The sequence below is a fragment of the Marmota flaviventris genome, chromosome 17 (genome assembly GCF_047511675.1).
Source record: "Marmota flaviventris isolate mMarFla1 chromosome 17, mMarFla1.hap1, whole genome shotgun sequence".
Lineage (NCBI taxonomy): Eukaryota > Metazoa > Chordata > Mammalia > Rodentia > Sciuridae > Marmota > Marmota flaviventris.
In genome coordinates this window covers 35,285,627-35,303,838 of record NC_092514.1, presented here as the reverse complement: position 1 = coordinate 35,303,838, position 18,212 = coordinate 35,285,627, and the positions used below count along the sequence as shown (strand labels likewise).

Here is an 18,212-nt window from a genome sequence, read left to right as displayed (position 1 = left end):
CTTGATAGTTGACTACAGATTGATTACCGGGAAGGTCATATATAAGCATGGATTTGCTGAATGAAGGGATAAATTACATCCCAGAAGGGATGGAGTGGGAAGGCCTGAGATTTCATTTTGCTACTCAGAATGGCACACAATTAAAAAACTTATGAATTGGTTATTGGAATTCTCTACTTATTTTTTTTCTCAAATGAAACCCTTCATAAATTTGTGAGTGGCCCCTGCACATGGGGCATTCACATGCTAATCTTCTCTGTATCATTCCAATTTTAGTATATGTGCTCCCAAAATGAGCACTCTACTTAATGTTTTCAGACTATAGTTCATTGTGGTTGACTGAAACCTAGGAAAGTGAAACCACAGATAAAGGGGAACTACTATACTCTATGAGATTCCAGTGAAATTGTCAGATCTGTGGGGGCCATTCTCTTTCCTGTTAGAGACCCTCATTAATTTTACTTTGAAGTATCCCAGAAGACATATTGTAGATTTCATGGCATTTAATCCAAGTAAAGCAGATTATATTGAGATAATGTCCCTTTCTTTTTCATAATGCACTTATTCTACATCTTCCAAAATAAAAAGACTTTGTTATGCTGTCATCTGATTTTTTTTTTTTGCTTTTGACATCTAGTCTGACTTTTATATCCCGAATTTCATTTTATCATCTTTTGAAATGTTGCCTGGTAGGCACCACTTGTTGAACCAGAAAGACCCAAAAAGCATTAACACTAACAATATTCAGGTTATTCTTAAATGGGTTGCCAGAAGGCATAAACTTTTTGAATTGGTAGCATGTGGAACTTGCATAGCACCCTTTTCTTCTCATTAGAAATGGGAAGAAATAAAACGTCCCTCTGTCAATACTAACTTTTGTTCAGTTTCATCCTCCGAAGTCTTACTGCATGAAGACTGGTGTTACTCATAGCTAAAACAATTGAAAGGGAGAAGGAAGGGTATGGAAACCCTATTCATTATTTTTGTTTGTCTTCCAAAAAGAACTTAGGTCATTGAATGTTAGATCATTTTTAGCCCGTGACCCGCGCGGGCTTGATGAAAGAAGGTTCCAGTAGTGAGAAACCGCCAGGGAGTTTTAAATTAAAGAGACAAGACTCTAATTACCTTTAAACCGCTCCAGGATGGTTTCTCCTATCTCCAGCCTCAGCCACCTATTTTGGTAGCAAGGTTAACTGAAGAAGCTAGAGAGAGAGAACACCAGGAGCAGCGTCCCAAGGTCAGGGGCGATGATTGGGTCTCGGGGTAGTGGCCAGACTCGCCTCTGCACAGACAAGCCCTGGGACCTGGAGAAGGGTGGGGAAAGCTCTGACACAGCTGTTGCCTAAGCTCCTCTCACCCAGCCAGGGAGGTAACTCAAATCACGTGGGAGGATGGCCTCCCACAATCATTTAATATATTAGCAGTTTCAGAAAATTTGTGGACGCACACATTTCTTTACAATAAACACAAATAGATCTGGAACATTTATTTGATATGATAATTCTTCCATTTTGATAATATTTGTTTTTCTTTTAGGAAGCCATAGTTTGGGAATTTTCTTGTTCCCGCTAACAACATAAATATTTTAGAACAGTATTGTAAGATTTTTCTTTACCTTAATTTAGGCTATTCCATCCTCAAATGAAAGTCAATTGTATTTTATAAAACTTGTTTTCAAACCAGGTTTAAGTTAATAAAGTCCTCCCATTCAGCAAATACCTATTGTATAAGAAGTGGTTGTGGGGGGATAATAGTGAAACAGAGCACTCTGTATCCCCTTCCCTCAGTACAAACAGCTAAAGAAATGAAATGGCTTTTTTTTTTTTTTTGTTGTTGTTATATTTTAAAAGTTTTTCCTAAACCAGATTTCTGAGAAATGCTCTCTCTTAACTAATGAATAGTAACTGTCCACGAGGGGAGTTGGAGGGAGGAGGAGACATATATTAATGAAACAAAAGGCTTTGATTTCTTTGAAATATTCTTGTGACAAGAAGCTAGAAAAAAATATACAATGGTTCTTTTTTTTTAAATATAGTTCTAGCTCTTCAAATACATACATACTTAATGAAACCAAAATTGAGTGCTCCTAAAGTAGGCTGATCTATATATAATAGCATTTCCCAAAGTAGAGCTTTAGTGGGCGGTCCCCATTAACTCCCCCTCCATGTCCTCATTGCGTATTCCTCTCAACTTACTCCATAGATATATCAAGATGTGCAATTTGTAATTAAAATAATTCTACGTAACGTAATTATGGTCACAAGGGTCTTTGAAAAGTATGGAGGAAAAGCTTTGTAATTGCTGCTTCACAGAATTTCACAGTTGTGAGAGAAGCCTGGTATATAGTATAAAGAACATACACTATAGGGTCCAACAGACTTAAATACAATCTTACTTATTCTCAATTTACCCAGGGCAAATTTGCTAACTTCTCTATACATTGGTTTTCTGGTTTGAAAAATGAAGGTGACAATCCTTTGTATGAAAATTGCACAACAAAGATCCTTACTATTCATGTATTTCATTTGTTCAGCTAATGTATTGGTGTTGTACTGGACTCTTTAATGGTTTCTACTAGTGTTAATAATTGATGAACATTTTGTCAGGCCTTATTCTATTGTCAGACTACCTAAGACAGGATATGATCCGCGTTATAACACATTAAAGTTTCAATCCAACATCTCTAAAAAGAGAATGACAAGAAAGGTAGCAAAAAAAAAGACTGTTTTTTAATTATAAGGGTAATAGAAAGAGGCATAATATTTTTACTGGAATAAGATTGCCAGGAGAGTTATATTCTCATCAGATGACAGTAACTTCTGAATAAATAAAATGACTAGTTTTTATTCATATGAGGTAAAATTAAGCTCTCTGAAAAGGCTGTAGTTTTTCAGGACTTTCTAAGGTTTAGGAAGGGAATGATTGGATTCTGTGTTCAAATATCTAAGTAAAAGCACCCCTAAAACAAAACGAAAATACCCAAAGAGTTTTGAGTTGATGTCTGATTATTTCTGTCCTAGGAACCTAAAAACGAGAACACATTTCAATAAGGCTACCTTTCTGTCTCTCTTGAGCCTTTGAAATGCTCAAATGATATGTTTATAAGTGCATTATTAACCCAACCATAGCCACTTGCCTTTTGTTGAATGAGTCCAAGGCTTGTAAACCGAAAGGGACATAATATTGGGAAAGAGTTGTTGACAAAGGAGCTACTGATTTTCATCCATGGTAATATATAATATAAGGTCAGTAGTCATCATATTAAATGCCTGAAAAGGATTCTTTTAAATAGTGCCATCTCCTAAGGGTTTGTTTGCTAGAGAGGAAAATTACATTGTTTATCATTTGTAACAGGAGGGGAAGGAATACAAAAAGTTCAGGTGAAAATGTGCATCTAGTAAAGGTAGGCGTAAAAGTCAGGATTCTTGGACTATAAAATCAACTGAAACTTTGACAAAAGAGGATTTGTTATCATTCAAGACAGGTAAAAGTAGAACTGGCTTTAGACATATTTAAAATGCAAGTCTTGAATATTGTGAATCTTTCCCTTTCTTTTCTCTGAAAATTGTGTTTATGTTTTTGAATTATTTTTTTCCATATACCAGAGGGCAGCCCCTGTTCGTCATCCTTTCAGCTCTTTAACCAAAGAGTAAAGAGGACTTCTCCCAACCTCAAATTTCTAGTCTGTTGGGGGGTGTGTGGTCTGTTTGCCAGCAGAATAACATGGGAGAGAACATTGACTGGGAAAACACAAATAATAGCCACCTCAAGTGGAAATTGTTATTGTAAGTGCCAGGAAAGGGTCTCTTCATGGCAGAAGAGACTATGGGTTATATGTGGTCCTAGCAAATGTTATACCATACTACTATTGCTGTCTCCCTGTCCTGATCCCGTTTTATCTCCATATTTTCCCCTGAATAGTGCAGTACCCTACAAACTGTCAGGCTACTCACCTTGGACAGTCATCTGGGACCCTAGGGAAGAGTTTGCTGAAAATTCTACAGTGCTACCAGATTCATTCCGTTCCTATTTCTGATTAACAGCTTCTGTATGTGACAGATTAGTATTTCTTTCCTTTTTTTCCCCTTTTTCCTTCTTAATTTTTAGACTAAAACTTAAATAGTTGCAGAGGAAATGTAGGGGTCATGGGAAAAGATGCGTCTCTCTGTCCAAATCTTACTTGTAGAGGCAAGGATCCTACTATTCGGTATTATAGTGTTAATTGTACACTTTAATCTTCAGGACTTTATTTTAAGGCTAGTAAAATTCATTTCTTGATCAAGATGTAGAGTATTTTATTATTTCAAATGTCCACAATTAAAATATAGAGTTGAAGTGATTATTCTGTTAGGGCATTCCCCACTCCCCAGCTAGCATAGCTCTGGTATAACTTTTAAGGTGTCTGATTTTACAAAGGAAAATCTGCATCAGTCTTTAAAGTTACAGTTAAAAAATTACGTCAATGGTACAGCCAGATGGTATTCTGACACTCACTGTAAGTATTCTAGGATTTTTCTAAAATAGCTGGCTCAAATAGAAAAGTCATCTTCTTCCAAGTATGTTTCTGTCCTTTTATCTTGGATGGGTGTTTTAACTATAACACTTATCTTAAAATCATAAAAGCAGAGTGGAGAATTAAACTATTCCAAAATTTCCTATGCATTTCTTCATCCAGGTTTCACTTCCTGATGTAAGAACCTACTCTCATAAATGAGGTATAACTGTACATTCATGATGATGCCTTATCAAATAGTGACATTCAAGAAATTGTCAGTATGGACATTCTTTTATAGGTCAAAGACATAGTTATTTTGAAAAAGGTGAGAAAGAATGCCAACTACCTAACTGATTTCAGACAGATCTAGTTTAAATTGCATTCTGAACTTCATAATAAAAATATGAATTAATTTTTGAAGAGGATGACAATGTGTGAGTCCTTGATCCTTTTAGCTTAGTTTACCATAATTAAGCTGAGAAAATGTAGGGTGACCAAACTTTTACAGAACTGTTATTGCAACTTGATGGGTATAGATTTAAATTTTTGAAAATTAAAAATTTTGCAGGCATGGTAGTACATGCCTGTAATCCCAGTGGCTCAGGAGGCTGAGGCAGGAGGATCACATATTCAAAGTCAGCCTGAGCAAAAGCAAGGCGCTAAGGAACTCAGTGAGACCCTGCCTCCAAATAAAATACAAAATAGGGCTGGGGATGTGGCTCAGTGGTCAAGTGTCCCTGAGTTCAATCCCTGGTATCCCCCCCCCCAAAAAAAAATCCAAAATTAAAAGTTTTTAAATATTTTTAATCCTCCTTCAGTATAGCCTTAGATTTCTAGACCTAAATATAATCAAAGGAGTATTAAAGGAGGAAAAATATCTGTCAACTATTTGCATTTGGACTGGGGTTATAGGAGCCTTAATACTGGAATCCTGACACCTGGGCATCAGAGGAGGAACATTTAATGGACCATTTATAAAAGTCAATCAAAAACCCAGGTAGATCTTGGAGACGTTTCTCTCTTTCCCCACTCCAACACCCACTTCCAAACAGCACAGAGAAAAAGAGGAATTTTGAAACATCTTTGTTTTCCTCAACAAAGAAGTGCACCATCATACCTGGCTATTCTTCACTTCTTTGTTGAGGAAAATGAAGATATTTCAAAATTCCTCTTTTTCTCTGTGCTTGGGAGTCTGAGGGAAGATGATCATAAGTTTGAGACCAGACTTAGCAATTAAGCAGGGCCCTAAACAGTTTAGGGGGATCCTGTCTCAAAATATAAAAATGACTGGGGATGTTGCTTAGGGGTTGAATGCCCCTAGGTTCAATCCCCAATATAAAAAATAAATAAATAAGAAATGAGGAATTAAAAATCTACTTTTACAAATCAACAGTGTCGGGAAACAGTTTTAGGAAACAGTTTTAGGAAATCCTTTACAATTGACAGATAAAGAACATTTCCTTTCTGTTAGAAAATAAAAGGCACATCCTTCTCCGGGCAGCTGGTTTGTAGAATAGCAGGACACTGTGGATGGATAGGATGTGAGAGGATGGATATTTTTCCTTGTTTTCACACTTTATGTTGTCTAATGTATGTTACAGTACCACATTCCATTTCCACTATTTCTAGCCAGAATTAAGTTCTTCTTAAGTTTAGTGGAACTTTGCTTGAGCTAATTACCTATATTTCAGTTTGGTTTGGGATATAATTCTTTTTAAAAATGAGGCACCAACATACAGGTTATTTTTATTTTCTAATATCTGAAGGCAGCTGCACAAAAAAAAAAAACCATTCAGATAGCAGAATATTTACATTTTGGTTATGCAAATTTAAAAATTATACTGTTATCATTTGCCATGCTCCTAAATTTAATTATTTCTTCTATTAAGAAAGTTCAATAAATTAATTTCATTTTGTGTGTGTACTTGGTTTTTTTCAGTTTATCCTTAAATAAGTAAAACTCAATTAATTTTTTTTCTATCTACATAGAAACTTACATACATATCACATATTTCCTCTGAATTAAATCATGCTAAGTTGCAGGGAGAATTAGTTAGATGTTACTATTTGTTAGATTAAACCCAAGTTGTATTTCAGTTTTAAAAATGAATTATCTTTATTTGATGTAACTACCAGAACTTATTGGTATTGGAAAGCATTATTTTAAAACAGGCATTATAATTTTTACTTTGAATAGCTTGTAGTATAATATTGCTTTTTTCTGTTTGAAATTTTCTATAGTTGTGAGAGTATTAGGCACCATATCTGATGCTGATATGGATGTAATGACAAATACTCATTCATTTCAATATCTTCAATAACATACTAGACTTCAAATCTTAGCAGCTGGGAAACTGTTGAGGATATATGTCTTTTTACTTGTGATTCTTGTCTTTTTAGTCTCCTTCACAGATTGGATTTTCATTTTATGTTACAGTGAATATTCCATGTGTTTAAAATCAGGCTTTAATAAGGATTCTATTCCTTTTTTTAAGTAATGTTTTACAAGGTATACCACATACTAGTTGACAGAAATCTGTTTCTTGGTACTTGGCCAGTTCTATAATTTTTGAAGGTATTGACTGATTTTTTAGTAGATTAATCTTCCTTAGAACTAGAAATGACTGGATCCAGCACTGTGACATTTTCCTTTCTTAGATAAAGGAACTATACAGCTCAGATAACAAACCTAAAAAGTATGCACACAAGTCTTTTTTTACTCCTTTATCTGCCACAGGGCAAACTGTAAGTAAATTATTAAAATAACTAATTCAGTTTTGGGGTCATAGTTCCCTTGAAATTAAACAGTTGCTCATGTCATATCTTTTATAATAACACTGAGTAAAGTCAGAAGCCTTTTTAAAAAAAAATTAATCGTCATAAGAATTAAGCAGAAAATATAACCTTATATGCCCAAGATGGGGCCAAAGAACACAGAAATGATGAATTATTTTCCTTCTAATATTAGAAATCTGACATGTAATTATTAGTCACATATTTGTACCACATCTCCCACCAGTTTAAGGTAAACATTTTTATGAAAGGTATGAACATAAAATATAAGAAAGGGGAAGAAAATGGACATTGAGTACATCTTTATTCCTCAGTAAGAACACATGTATATTATTGACCACATCATTTTAATTGGACTAATTAAGTCACCTACTTTGGACATACAAGTTTTTTTTCCCCCAACTATTTTTTCACAATTATGAAAACTTTCCAATACCATTTATAGTCTTATTTAATTTGATTCTGTTGTAAAAAGTCCCAGAAGTAAAATTACTAGGTCAAAAAGTCCACTCATGGGCTGGGGATATAGCTCAGTTGGTAGAGTGCTTACCCAACATGCACAAGGCTGTAGGTTCAATCCCCTAACACCACAAAAAAGAAAAAGAAAAAAAGTTCACTTGTGTTTTAAGGACTTAGGTATACAATGCCAAATTACTCTGCAGAAATGTACTAATTAACACCTTTCATTATTAGAATAATTTTTGCCATGTCTATGAAAAAATTAATAACTCATGGCTCATGGTTTCAATTTTACTCAGTGTCCATTTTCAATGTACTCAATACCTGTATTTTATGCTAGTACCTTTCTTAAAAATGTTTATCTTATACTTGTGGAAGATGTGGTACAAATATGTGACTATTGGTGTGGCAAAGTATTATTATTATTTTTTTTTGTTTTCTGATTTTGTTTTTAAATTAACATTTTATTTACACATAGTAAAATCATCCATTGTAAGTGTACAGATTGACTAATTTTGGTAATTATATCCAAGTGTGGAAGCACCATCACAATCAAGATATAGAATGAGTCTCCCACCCTAGAAAGTTTCCTCACACTCCTTTTTGCAGCTTATCTCCTTTCCCATTGGCAGCCCCAGGTAACCACTAATCTACTTTCTGTCACTATAGTTTTGTCTTTTCTAGACACTTATTTGTCTTTTCAAATAAATGGAATCATATAGCACCAGTCTTTTTTTGGGTTTGGCTTCTTTTACTTAGCATAATGTCTTGAGGGTTTTCTTTTCTTCTTCTTCTTCTTCTTTCTTCTTTCTTCTTTTCTTTCTTCTTCTTCTTTTTTTTTTCTCAGTGCTGGGATTGAACCCAGAGTCTTGCACATCCTGGGCAAGTATACTACCAACTGAACTATATCCCCGGTCCTCATCCATATTTTTATGTTTTGTTGTGTTGTTGTTATTATTTTAACTGGGGATTGAACCTAGGGGTGCTTAACCACTAAGCAACATTCCCAACCCTTTTTATTTTTTATTTTGAGACAGTTTTGCTAAATTGCTTATGCCCTCAGGCTTGGGGTTGTAGCTTTGTGGTAGAGCACTTGCCTCGCATGCGTGAGGCACTGGGTTTGATCCTCAGCACCACATAAAAATAAATAAATAAAATAAAGATATTGTGTCCGTCTACAACTAAAAAAAAAAAAAAATTGCTTAGGCCCTCAGTAAGTTGTTGAGTCTGACCTTGAATTTGTGATCTTCCTGCCTCAGCCTTCCAAGTTGCCAGAATTACAGGCATGTGCCACCATGCCTGGCTTCAGAGTTGTTTTTAATTAAAGTTTCATTTGTTTGTATTATTGAGCTGCATTCTGTAACATAGATATATTGCAATTTGTTTATCCATTCATTACTTGATGGGCATCTGAAGTGTGATAGGTTTTGTGAATCATTGCTACTTTGAACATTTGTGTCTTTACTGGATATATATTTTCATTGCTTTTGGAAATAGAGTTGCTAGGTCACATGGCACATATATGCTTACCTTCATAAGATTGTCATACTGCTTTCTAAAATATCTGTATGGTTTACATTTCCATCAGCAGTGTATAAGAGTTCAAATGTTCTCATATCCTCAGTAGTACATATTATTTTCACTATTTTTTTTCCTCCATGAACTCTTGTTTTTTGTTAGAGAAACATGACTATAATTACAATCTAGTATGGTTAGTGCTAGATGACAGTCAACTTTAGCCTTCTAGTGGGTGTACAGTGGAATCTTACTGTGGTTTTAATTTGTATTTCTCCGATTAGTGATGTTGAGTTTCTTTTTATGTGCTTATTGAGTATCTGTATATGTTCTTTTATAAAGCATGCAAATATTTTGCCTTTTTTTTTTTTTTTATACTAGGGATTGAACTCAGATGTTTAACCACTAAACCACATCCTCCCAACCTTTATTATACTTTATTTAGAGATAGGGTCTTGCTAAATTGCCTGGGGCCTTGCTAAGTTGCTGAGGCTGGCATCGAACTCACAATCTTCCTGCATCAGCCTCTCGATCTGCTGGGATTACAGGTATGAGCCACTCTGCCTGGCTTTTTTGCCCATTAATAATCAGATTGTTAGTTATTTTGGATACAAGTCTTTGTCAAATAGGTGTTTTAAATATCATCTCCTATTCAGTGGTTTGCCTTTTCATTTTCATTTTCTTAGTCTCTTTGGAAGAGCAAAAGTTCTTAATGTGGTTCTTAGTCTGGATCCTCGCTAAGAAATCTTTACTTAACCCAAAGTCACAAAATTTGTCTCCATTTTTTTCCCTCTGTAAGGTTAATAGTCTGAGCTCTTACATTCAGGTCTGTGGTCAATTTTTGTGTATAGAATAAGGTAAGGGTCATAACTCCCTTTTCCCCTGTATGGACATCCCATTAGTCTGGCACCACTGGTTGAAAAAAATATCTTTTGTCCCAATGAATTACATTAACCCCTTTGTTGAAAATGAATTGACATGTGTGTATGAGTCTATTTTTGGACTCTCTATTCTGTTTACTGACTTGTATGTCTATCATTATACCAATATCATCCATCTTGATTTCTGTATCTTTATGACAGGTTTTGGAATCCTTCAACTTTGTTTTGCCTTTTGCATTTCTATATAAATTTTAAAATCAGTTGTTATATATCTTTTAAAAGCCTACAGAATTTTGATTATATTGCTTTGAATCTAATAATCATTTGGGGGAATTAAACCATTTAAATATTAAATTTTTGAAGCCATGAACATAAATCTATGGATATGGTGTATTTCTCTGTTTAGGTTGTTTCTAACTTTTCTTTGCAGTAATCATTGTATAGACCTTGTATATCTTTCATTAAGTTTATTTTTTAAATTTTTATTCATTTTTTGCAGTATTGGGGATTGGAACCAGGGGTTACCACTGAGCTCCATTCCCAACCCTTTTTAATTTTGATTTTGAGAAAAGATCTCACTAAGTTGCTGAGGCTGGCCTGGAAATTGAGATCCTCCTTCCTCAGTCCCCCAAGTTGCTAAAGCTACAGGTTATGTGCTGCTATGCCCAGCTAAATTGATTTTTTAAATTTTTGTTTTAGTTGTAGATGGACACAATAACTCTTATTTCACTTATTTATTTTTATTTGGTGCTGAGGATCATACCCAGAGCCTCTCGTGCTAGGAAATCATTCTGCCGCTGAGCTACAATCCCAGCCCTGATTTTTTAATAGTGTTATTTTTCATACTTTAAACAAAAATTATAAATGGAATTTCAAAAATTTTTTTTTCTGGCTGGGATTGTGGCACAGTGGTAGAGTGCTTGCCTAGCATATGTGAGGCACTGGGTTTGATTCTCAGCACTGCATATAAATAAAATAAACATCCATTGACAACTAAAAAATATTTTAAATTTTTTTTCCTTTTAATTGTTGAAAGATAGTATATAGAGATACGGTTGAATTTTGTAAATTGACCTCGTATCTTGGAACTTTGCTGCATTCATTTATTAATGTTAGTAGCTTTTTAAAGGTTCCTTAGGTTTTGCCACATGTCTTCTTTCAATAAGGACATTTTTATTTATTTACTTTTAGTTGTCAACAGTCTTTCTTTCTTTCTTTCTTTCTTTCTTTCTTTATTTATTTATATGTGGTGCTGAGAGTCAAACCCAGTGCCTCACACATGCTAGGCAGGCAAGTCCTCTGCCACCAAGCCACAACCCCAGCCCTCAATGAGGACATTTTAACTTCTATTCCCATACGTATGCCTTCTATTCATTTACTTTTTTTCCTTTTCTTGTCACATTGGATAGATATTTCAGTACACATGCATATTTACAGCTGCTGTGTCTTCCTCTTGAATTGCCCTTTTATATATATAAGTCTTTATTTCCTATATAAATTTTCTCTTGAAATCTACTTTGTCTGATGTTAATGTAAACATTCCAGTCTTCTTAGGCTTATTGTTTACATGGTATATTTTTTTCCATTCGTATTATTTTTATCTGTATGTTTATGTCTGTGTCTCATAGACAACATATCGTTGGGTTTATTTATCCATTATTACAGTCTGTGCTTCACCCTGACCCTCCCTGATTATTGTGAATCAAACCCAAGGCCTTATGCTAGGCAAACATTCTACCACTGAACCACACCCTTATCCTAGTCTTTGCCTTTTAATTGGCTTATTTATTTCATGAATCTGTGTGTGTGTGTGTGTGTGCGCGTGTGTGCACGCGCGCGCGCTCGTGTTTACTGGGGATTGAACTCATGGGTGCTCTACCATTGAGCCACATCCCCAGCCTTATTTATTCATTTAATTTATTTTGGCTCTGGGGATTTAACCCAAAGGGTTTTATCACTGAACTATACCCCCAGCCTTTAAAATTTTTTTCTTTTAAGATTGGGCCTTGCTAAATTGCCCAGGCTGGCTCTAAATTTCAATCCTTCTGCCTCAGCTTCCAAAGTAGCTGGGATTAAGGCGTTCATTAATTTTTAATGTAATTAGTGATACAGCAAAGTGTGAGTTTACCATTTTATTTTTTGTTTTCTTTTGTCTCTCGCATATTAATGTTCCTCTTTGCCTGTCCACCTCACTTTTGAAGTACTATATTTTGATCAAGATAGAAAAGCTAATATTAATTTTTAATGATCTCTAGAAGTCTGCTGGAAATAATTACTTTGGTGAAACATTTGGATATTGTTGACTTATACTTACATAGAAAAAAAATTTTTTTCCCCTCAGCGAATGGATACTTGGAATGTTTCTAATTTTTGAGGGATGTGATAAGGTTGTAAAATAAATTTAGTGATATAGAAAGCCTAATAAATAAAAGCTCATTTATTAAAGTCTGAGCTGCATTTTCTCTTCATGGTTTCATACATGTGATACAAGTCTCCTTAAGGGTGTCACAGATTTGTCTTATTCTTCTTTATATCATTTAGCACCTAGTCATGACTACTAGTACATTGTTAAGTGCCCAGTAAAAAAAGTTCATAGAAAGAATAATTTGCAGGTGACTGTTATATATGTCTTTCTGCCATAAAGCAAATCACAGCATCTATAGAGTGCAACGCTGCCATTTCTAACAACCTTTTAGTAGTATTTCTCTTTCTGTAGATGCCCTCCTTTCTCATTGAGGGGAAGATATCAAAAGAAAAAAAGGGGGAAAAAGCAGAAGGGCAGTGATATGCAGGGAAGTTTTATTTTGTTTCCTATGATTCTTATTGTTTCTTGCAACTTTGTAATAGTGTTTAAAACCTCCTCTAACAAGAAAGAATCTTGTAGATTGGTAGTTCAGTAAACCAGCCACCATTGAGATTATGTATTACATGCCTTTTTACCATTAGTTAAAATCTTTTTGCACTCATTTTCTAAGATTATTTATATTTTACCCCTGTTTCTGAACTTTGGAGCTTTTGCAATCTGAAAATTTTCATTTGAAAGTTGTTTGTCCCCAGACACACACACACACAAATTATGAAGAGCTGTTTCAAATAGTTATTATATTTAAAGTCTTACAATTACAGTAAGAGAAAATTTTGTGTATTTAGTGTGATAATGAAATCGGGGATATGCTAAATTTTAAATTTTATCTGGTTATAATAGTGGTAGGAAATTAATGTCAGTGAATAACGTTTGAAACCAAGATTTGAATACTTTTGGAAACAGGCAAAGTCTGTCTAGCAAGTGCTCTCCCTATAGTTAAAATCAGATTAAGATTTGTAATTTGGGCCAGGGTCAGGGCTCAGTGGTAGAGTGCTTGCTTAGCATGAGTAAGGCACTTGGTTCCATCCCAGGTACCACATAAAAATTAAAACAAATAAAATAAAGGTATTTTGTCCATCTATAACTAAAAGAAATATTTTTAAAAAATTGTAATTTTTAATTTGAAAATGTTAAAGATTTAGATTAAAATTCTAAGAGAAATGATTTCTTCAAGATAAAGTTCTTTGAAAAATTTATTCTGACCACTTTGGTAATTTTTTTACCTCATACATTTACATTTTGTTGTATACACTCATTTTCTTCCTACTATTGGTTGATTATAGCTGCTGTTTACAAAATGAAACATTTCATAATTCCTTTTCAACTTAAAATTCCCTGTTGACCATTTTTCAACTGATAAATGTTTCCTACCTGATGTTCCCTTTATTATAGTATTCACTGAAACTAGCACATTCTCTAAGCAGAACAGGGATTTTGAGATAGGCAGCTTACTATCTAGCTTCCTTCTCAATTAAATTAAATCTTGGCAGTTTCTCATTCTCTGCTTTGTTTCTCCTAAGGATTTGTGACCTGATAAAAATTGCAGCATACCAACAATCATTTTTACTTTATCAAAGTGAGGTCAATGGAAGAAAAGGGTCTGAGTTTTAGTTACTTTTATTCAATGTTGTGAGTGGTATTTTTCAGATAGGCTTTTTTTGACAAGCACATTTGACATTTGTTGCCCTCATCACTTTTGTGGTTAGTTTCATCCTTCTTCCTGAAGTGAAACTGACAAGAAGCAGAGCAAGGCTCTCTAGGAGAGATTTAGCAATCAGTATCCATGTGGAAGTAGCTGGTAGTTATTGGTTAGAGGTGAGTGGTAATAGTCTTAAAATGTTTTTACATGAAACCCTTTCAGGAAATGCTCCCTCTCACTCCACCCCCACCCTGGTATTTTGGATATAAATAGTAAAAGGAAGAAACTCAGAACAAACTGATGCTATTTTACTTCTAAATTCATCTTATGGCTTTCTTGTGGCCCTCTTCCCTAGACTCCCACTTTTAAAACTGTTGCACCATTGAATCTCATCTAGTTCTGTTTGGCTTAGCAGGCTTCCATTCTTCAGGTAGTTTTCTGTTAAATGTTCATTTCCTCAGTAAGATATAAGACAATAGAACATTTTTCTGTATGCAGCTACATTCTGCATTACTATTTCTGATTGCTATCTTGAATCTTCACCTTTGTTCAAGGTTTTCTATCATAGTTCAAGGGAAAGGAGTCAGGACCTCCTTTCCACCAGAGCTGTCCTTTAAATTTATATCCCAAAGGAGGATTTAAAATTGTCCTACAAGCTGGGCACAGTGGCACACACCTGTAATCCCAGTGGCTTGGGAGGCTGAGGTAGGAGGATTGCGAGTTCAAAGCCAGCCTTAGCAAAAGTAAGGCTGTAAACAACTCAATGAGACCCTGTCTCTAAATAAAATACGAAAAATAGGGCTATGGCTGTGGCTCAGTAGTTGAGTGCCCCCAAATTCAATCCCAAGTACCTCTCCCAAAAATAGAATAAAATAAAATCATCCTACCATGTAATATATACCTGAAATACTAGTTGTGGTATATAACAGGTAGCTTCTTTATGTATATAATTTTTTGTGTGTGTATGTGCTGGGGATTGAATTCAGGGGGCACTTGGCCCCTGAGCCACATTCCCAGCCCTCTTTTTAGAGATAAGGTCTCACTGAGTTGCTTAGCACCTCGATGTTGCTGAGGCTGGCTTTGAACTTGCCATCTTCCTCAGCCTCCAGAGCTAATGGGATTATAGGTGTCTGCCTCCGTGCCCAGCTAACTGGTAGGTTCTCTAATGTGGCTAAGTATGGCTGAGGCAAATGCATCCCTCTTTACCTGAGGTTTTATAGTTTGTAATTACATTAATCTACATATTTTAACTAGTAATAAAAGAATTTTAAATTATGGTTTTATCCAAGTACTGGTAGGCCTCAGATATAAAACTGGGATAACATTTTCATTTTCTTCTCCAAGTAACTGGCTTTTTAAATGGGAGAAAATGTGGATTCTTCAAATGATTACAGATGTCATTTGCCTTTTTTAAAATATATATTTATTTTATTTATGTGGTGCTGAGGATTGAACCCAGGGCCTTGCATGTGCTAGACAAGTGCTCTACCGCTGAGCCACGACCCCAGTCCTGTCATTTGCCTTTTTTTAAAAAAAGAAAAAATGGATTTGGGGATAATGTTTCAGTCATCAGTTAAACCTCTGCCAGATGTTTGGGCAGCCAGATCCTTCCCCATTTCTTCTTAAAGAGTGAGTTATAGTAAAGACTGATGATTCATCCATAGGTTGGGCACAGAAGAAAACCTTTGTTATCTCTTGCTGGCAGCTTTTGAGCTTACTGCCATATTTCCCCAGGTGGGCCTGGAGTAGATATTGTTAGCAAATAATGATCACCCTACTCATTTAGAGCCATCATGTTCCCTGCCTCATACCAGCAAGCTTCACTACCCAGAGCCAAGGCCTCAGCCATGTTCAGAACACTTGCATATTTTTAAAAACTGATTATTTGCAATGTTTATTCCTATAATGGATAATTTATTTAAGTTCTTTTATCACTTTGTTCACCATAATTAAAAATCAGTGTTTGTTACTGCATGTTTCCAAATGTATTTCCCCAAAATTTATCCTGCATCTAAAGCATCTTTGATGGGGTTGGAAAATTTAGCATGAAATACACAGAAAAATGATCTTGTGTTACCTGTTTTATTGAAAACATACCTCAGTCAACATTTTTTCTTAGTTATTTTATAGTTTTTAGAAATTTTTGCAAATTCAGAACTTATTACTCTCAACTAAATTCTATTACACAGTTTGTTTCATTTATATGAACAAATAATGTATATGAACAAATAATGTTTTCCATATATTACTATCTTAAAATCATTTCCAATTTATGTGTAATGAAAAATACATAAAATATTTATATTAAAACTTCTTTTTTGTAAAGTTAGAATATGTCTTGTACACTACACCATGGTTGTATGCCAGCACATCTGTTCCAGATAACATAACAGGAAAACAAAAGAAACAAAAACTGATAAGTATAAGAACTGTCTACAAGAACACTTGAATAGGAGACAGTGTTTATCTTATTGTGTAAATTTCCATTCAAATAAACCAAAAATTAATGGTCCTCAATAATGAAATAAGATAAAATTTTGAGAAAACGAAAGTAGGCACATGTGCTTTGTTTTAAATACACATATTTGAATACATTTAATTTTTTTTTAAAGAGAGAGAGAGAGTTTTTTTTTAATATTTATTTTTTAGTTTTCGGCAGAGACAACATCTTTGTTTGTATGTAGTGCTGAGGATCGATCCCGGGCCGCACGCATGCCAGGCGAGCGCGCTACTGCTTGAGCCACATCCCCAGCCCAACATATAATTTTTTAGTAAATACATTCAACATAAATTTTACACACATCATCCTCAGATTATAGAACAATAAGATTAGAAATGTATAACAAAACATAGCAAGATTTCAGTTAGAATTTAAAAAAAGGAAATACAATAAATAAACTATACTGTTTGAAAGACATGAAAACAGTTATCCAGCTCATAGGCTGGGAAATAAACTTATAATTTTTTTCAATTCTTCTGTGCTTATTTCAACAAGCAAATAAAATGGATCAGTGAAGCTCAAAAGGACCTTAGAAAAGAGCTGTGTAATAAGAGACAAAATTAGGATGAAAACTACTGAAATTTTTTTAAAATATTTTTTTTAGACATTGATGGGCCTTTATTTTGTTCATTTATTTATATGTGGTGCTGAGAAGCGAACCCAGTGCCTCACACATGCTAGGCAAGCACTCTATCACTGAGCCACAATCCCAGCTCCCTGAAATTTTTTTTAAATAAAAATTTTATAAACTAACCTGCAAAAATTTATATATATAGAAATTTATGTATATTATAAAAATATAAACACTATACCTAGATACTTTAGATACTAAACTAGTTGGAATAGGAAACACATGAATTTTAATGTAGCCACTGGTGAATATTTTTAAGCACGTAATACCTATATCATATAAACAGGTACTAAACACTGAAGTAAATGGAAGGCTACCTATTCTGTGAGTCAGACAAAATATACCTACTAAGGCTGGGGAGTAAGATTAAAAGCAATCTTGTTGAACATAGATGAAAAACGCTCAAGAATAATATAAATAGAATACACATTAAGAGGTTTTCAGCATTAAAAAAAAAAAAATTCTTGATGATCAGGTGGGATTTAGTGTAGAAGTTGACCTGGGATGGAATACTATTCTACATACTAGGAGCATATGGACAGTAATAGAATCTTTGTGCTCAAGATTTCAGTAGTTTTCATCCTAAAAGATACTGTTCCTCCCACTCGTGAGATTGAATGCAAGCCCTCTACCACTGAGCTACATCCGTATCTATGGGATCAATAATCTTATTGGATAAGTACTGGTTGAAAATGAACTAGTGAACTTTAGAGGAAATAGCAGTTCCAGAAATTGGTTCATAGTTACTATTATTATAAATAAATATCTCATTCCATACATGATTGGAATTCCAAATGAATTAGAATTAAATAAAACATTGCTATTAAAATAAAAGAAGAAATGAAATGAAAATTATATTTGTTTGAATAGGTGATTTGAAATTTCTATATATTTGTCTAGTGAATAACCTGAATAAATGGAAAAGCTATATAAA

At 34.3% G+C, this 18,212-nt stretch overlaps 1 protein-coding gene and 1 pseudogene across 4 annotated transcripts in view; one reads left to right on the top strand and one right to left on the bottom strand.

The window, feature by feature from the left end:
* The window catches only part of Nlk (nemo like kinase), a 148,817-nt gene that overhangs the window by 57,478 nt on the left and 73,127 nt on the right, over positions 1 to 18,212 (top strand). The gene's annotated exons all lie outside the window — the stretch shown is intronic.
* LOC114083318 (U6 spliceosomal RNA) lies at positions 188 to 300 on the bottom strand (annotated as a pseudogene).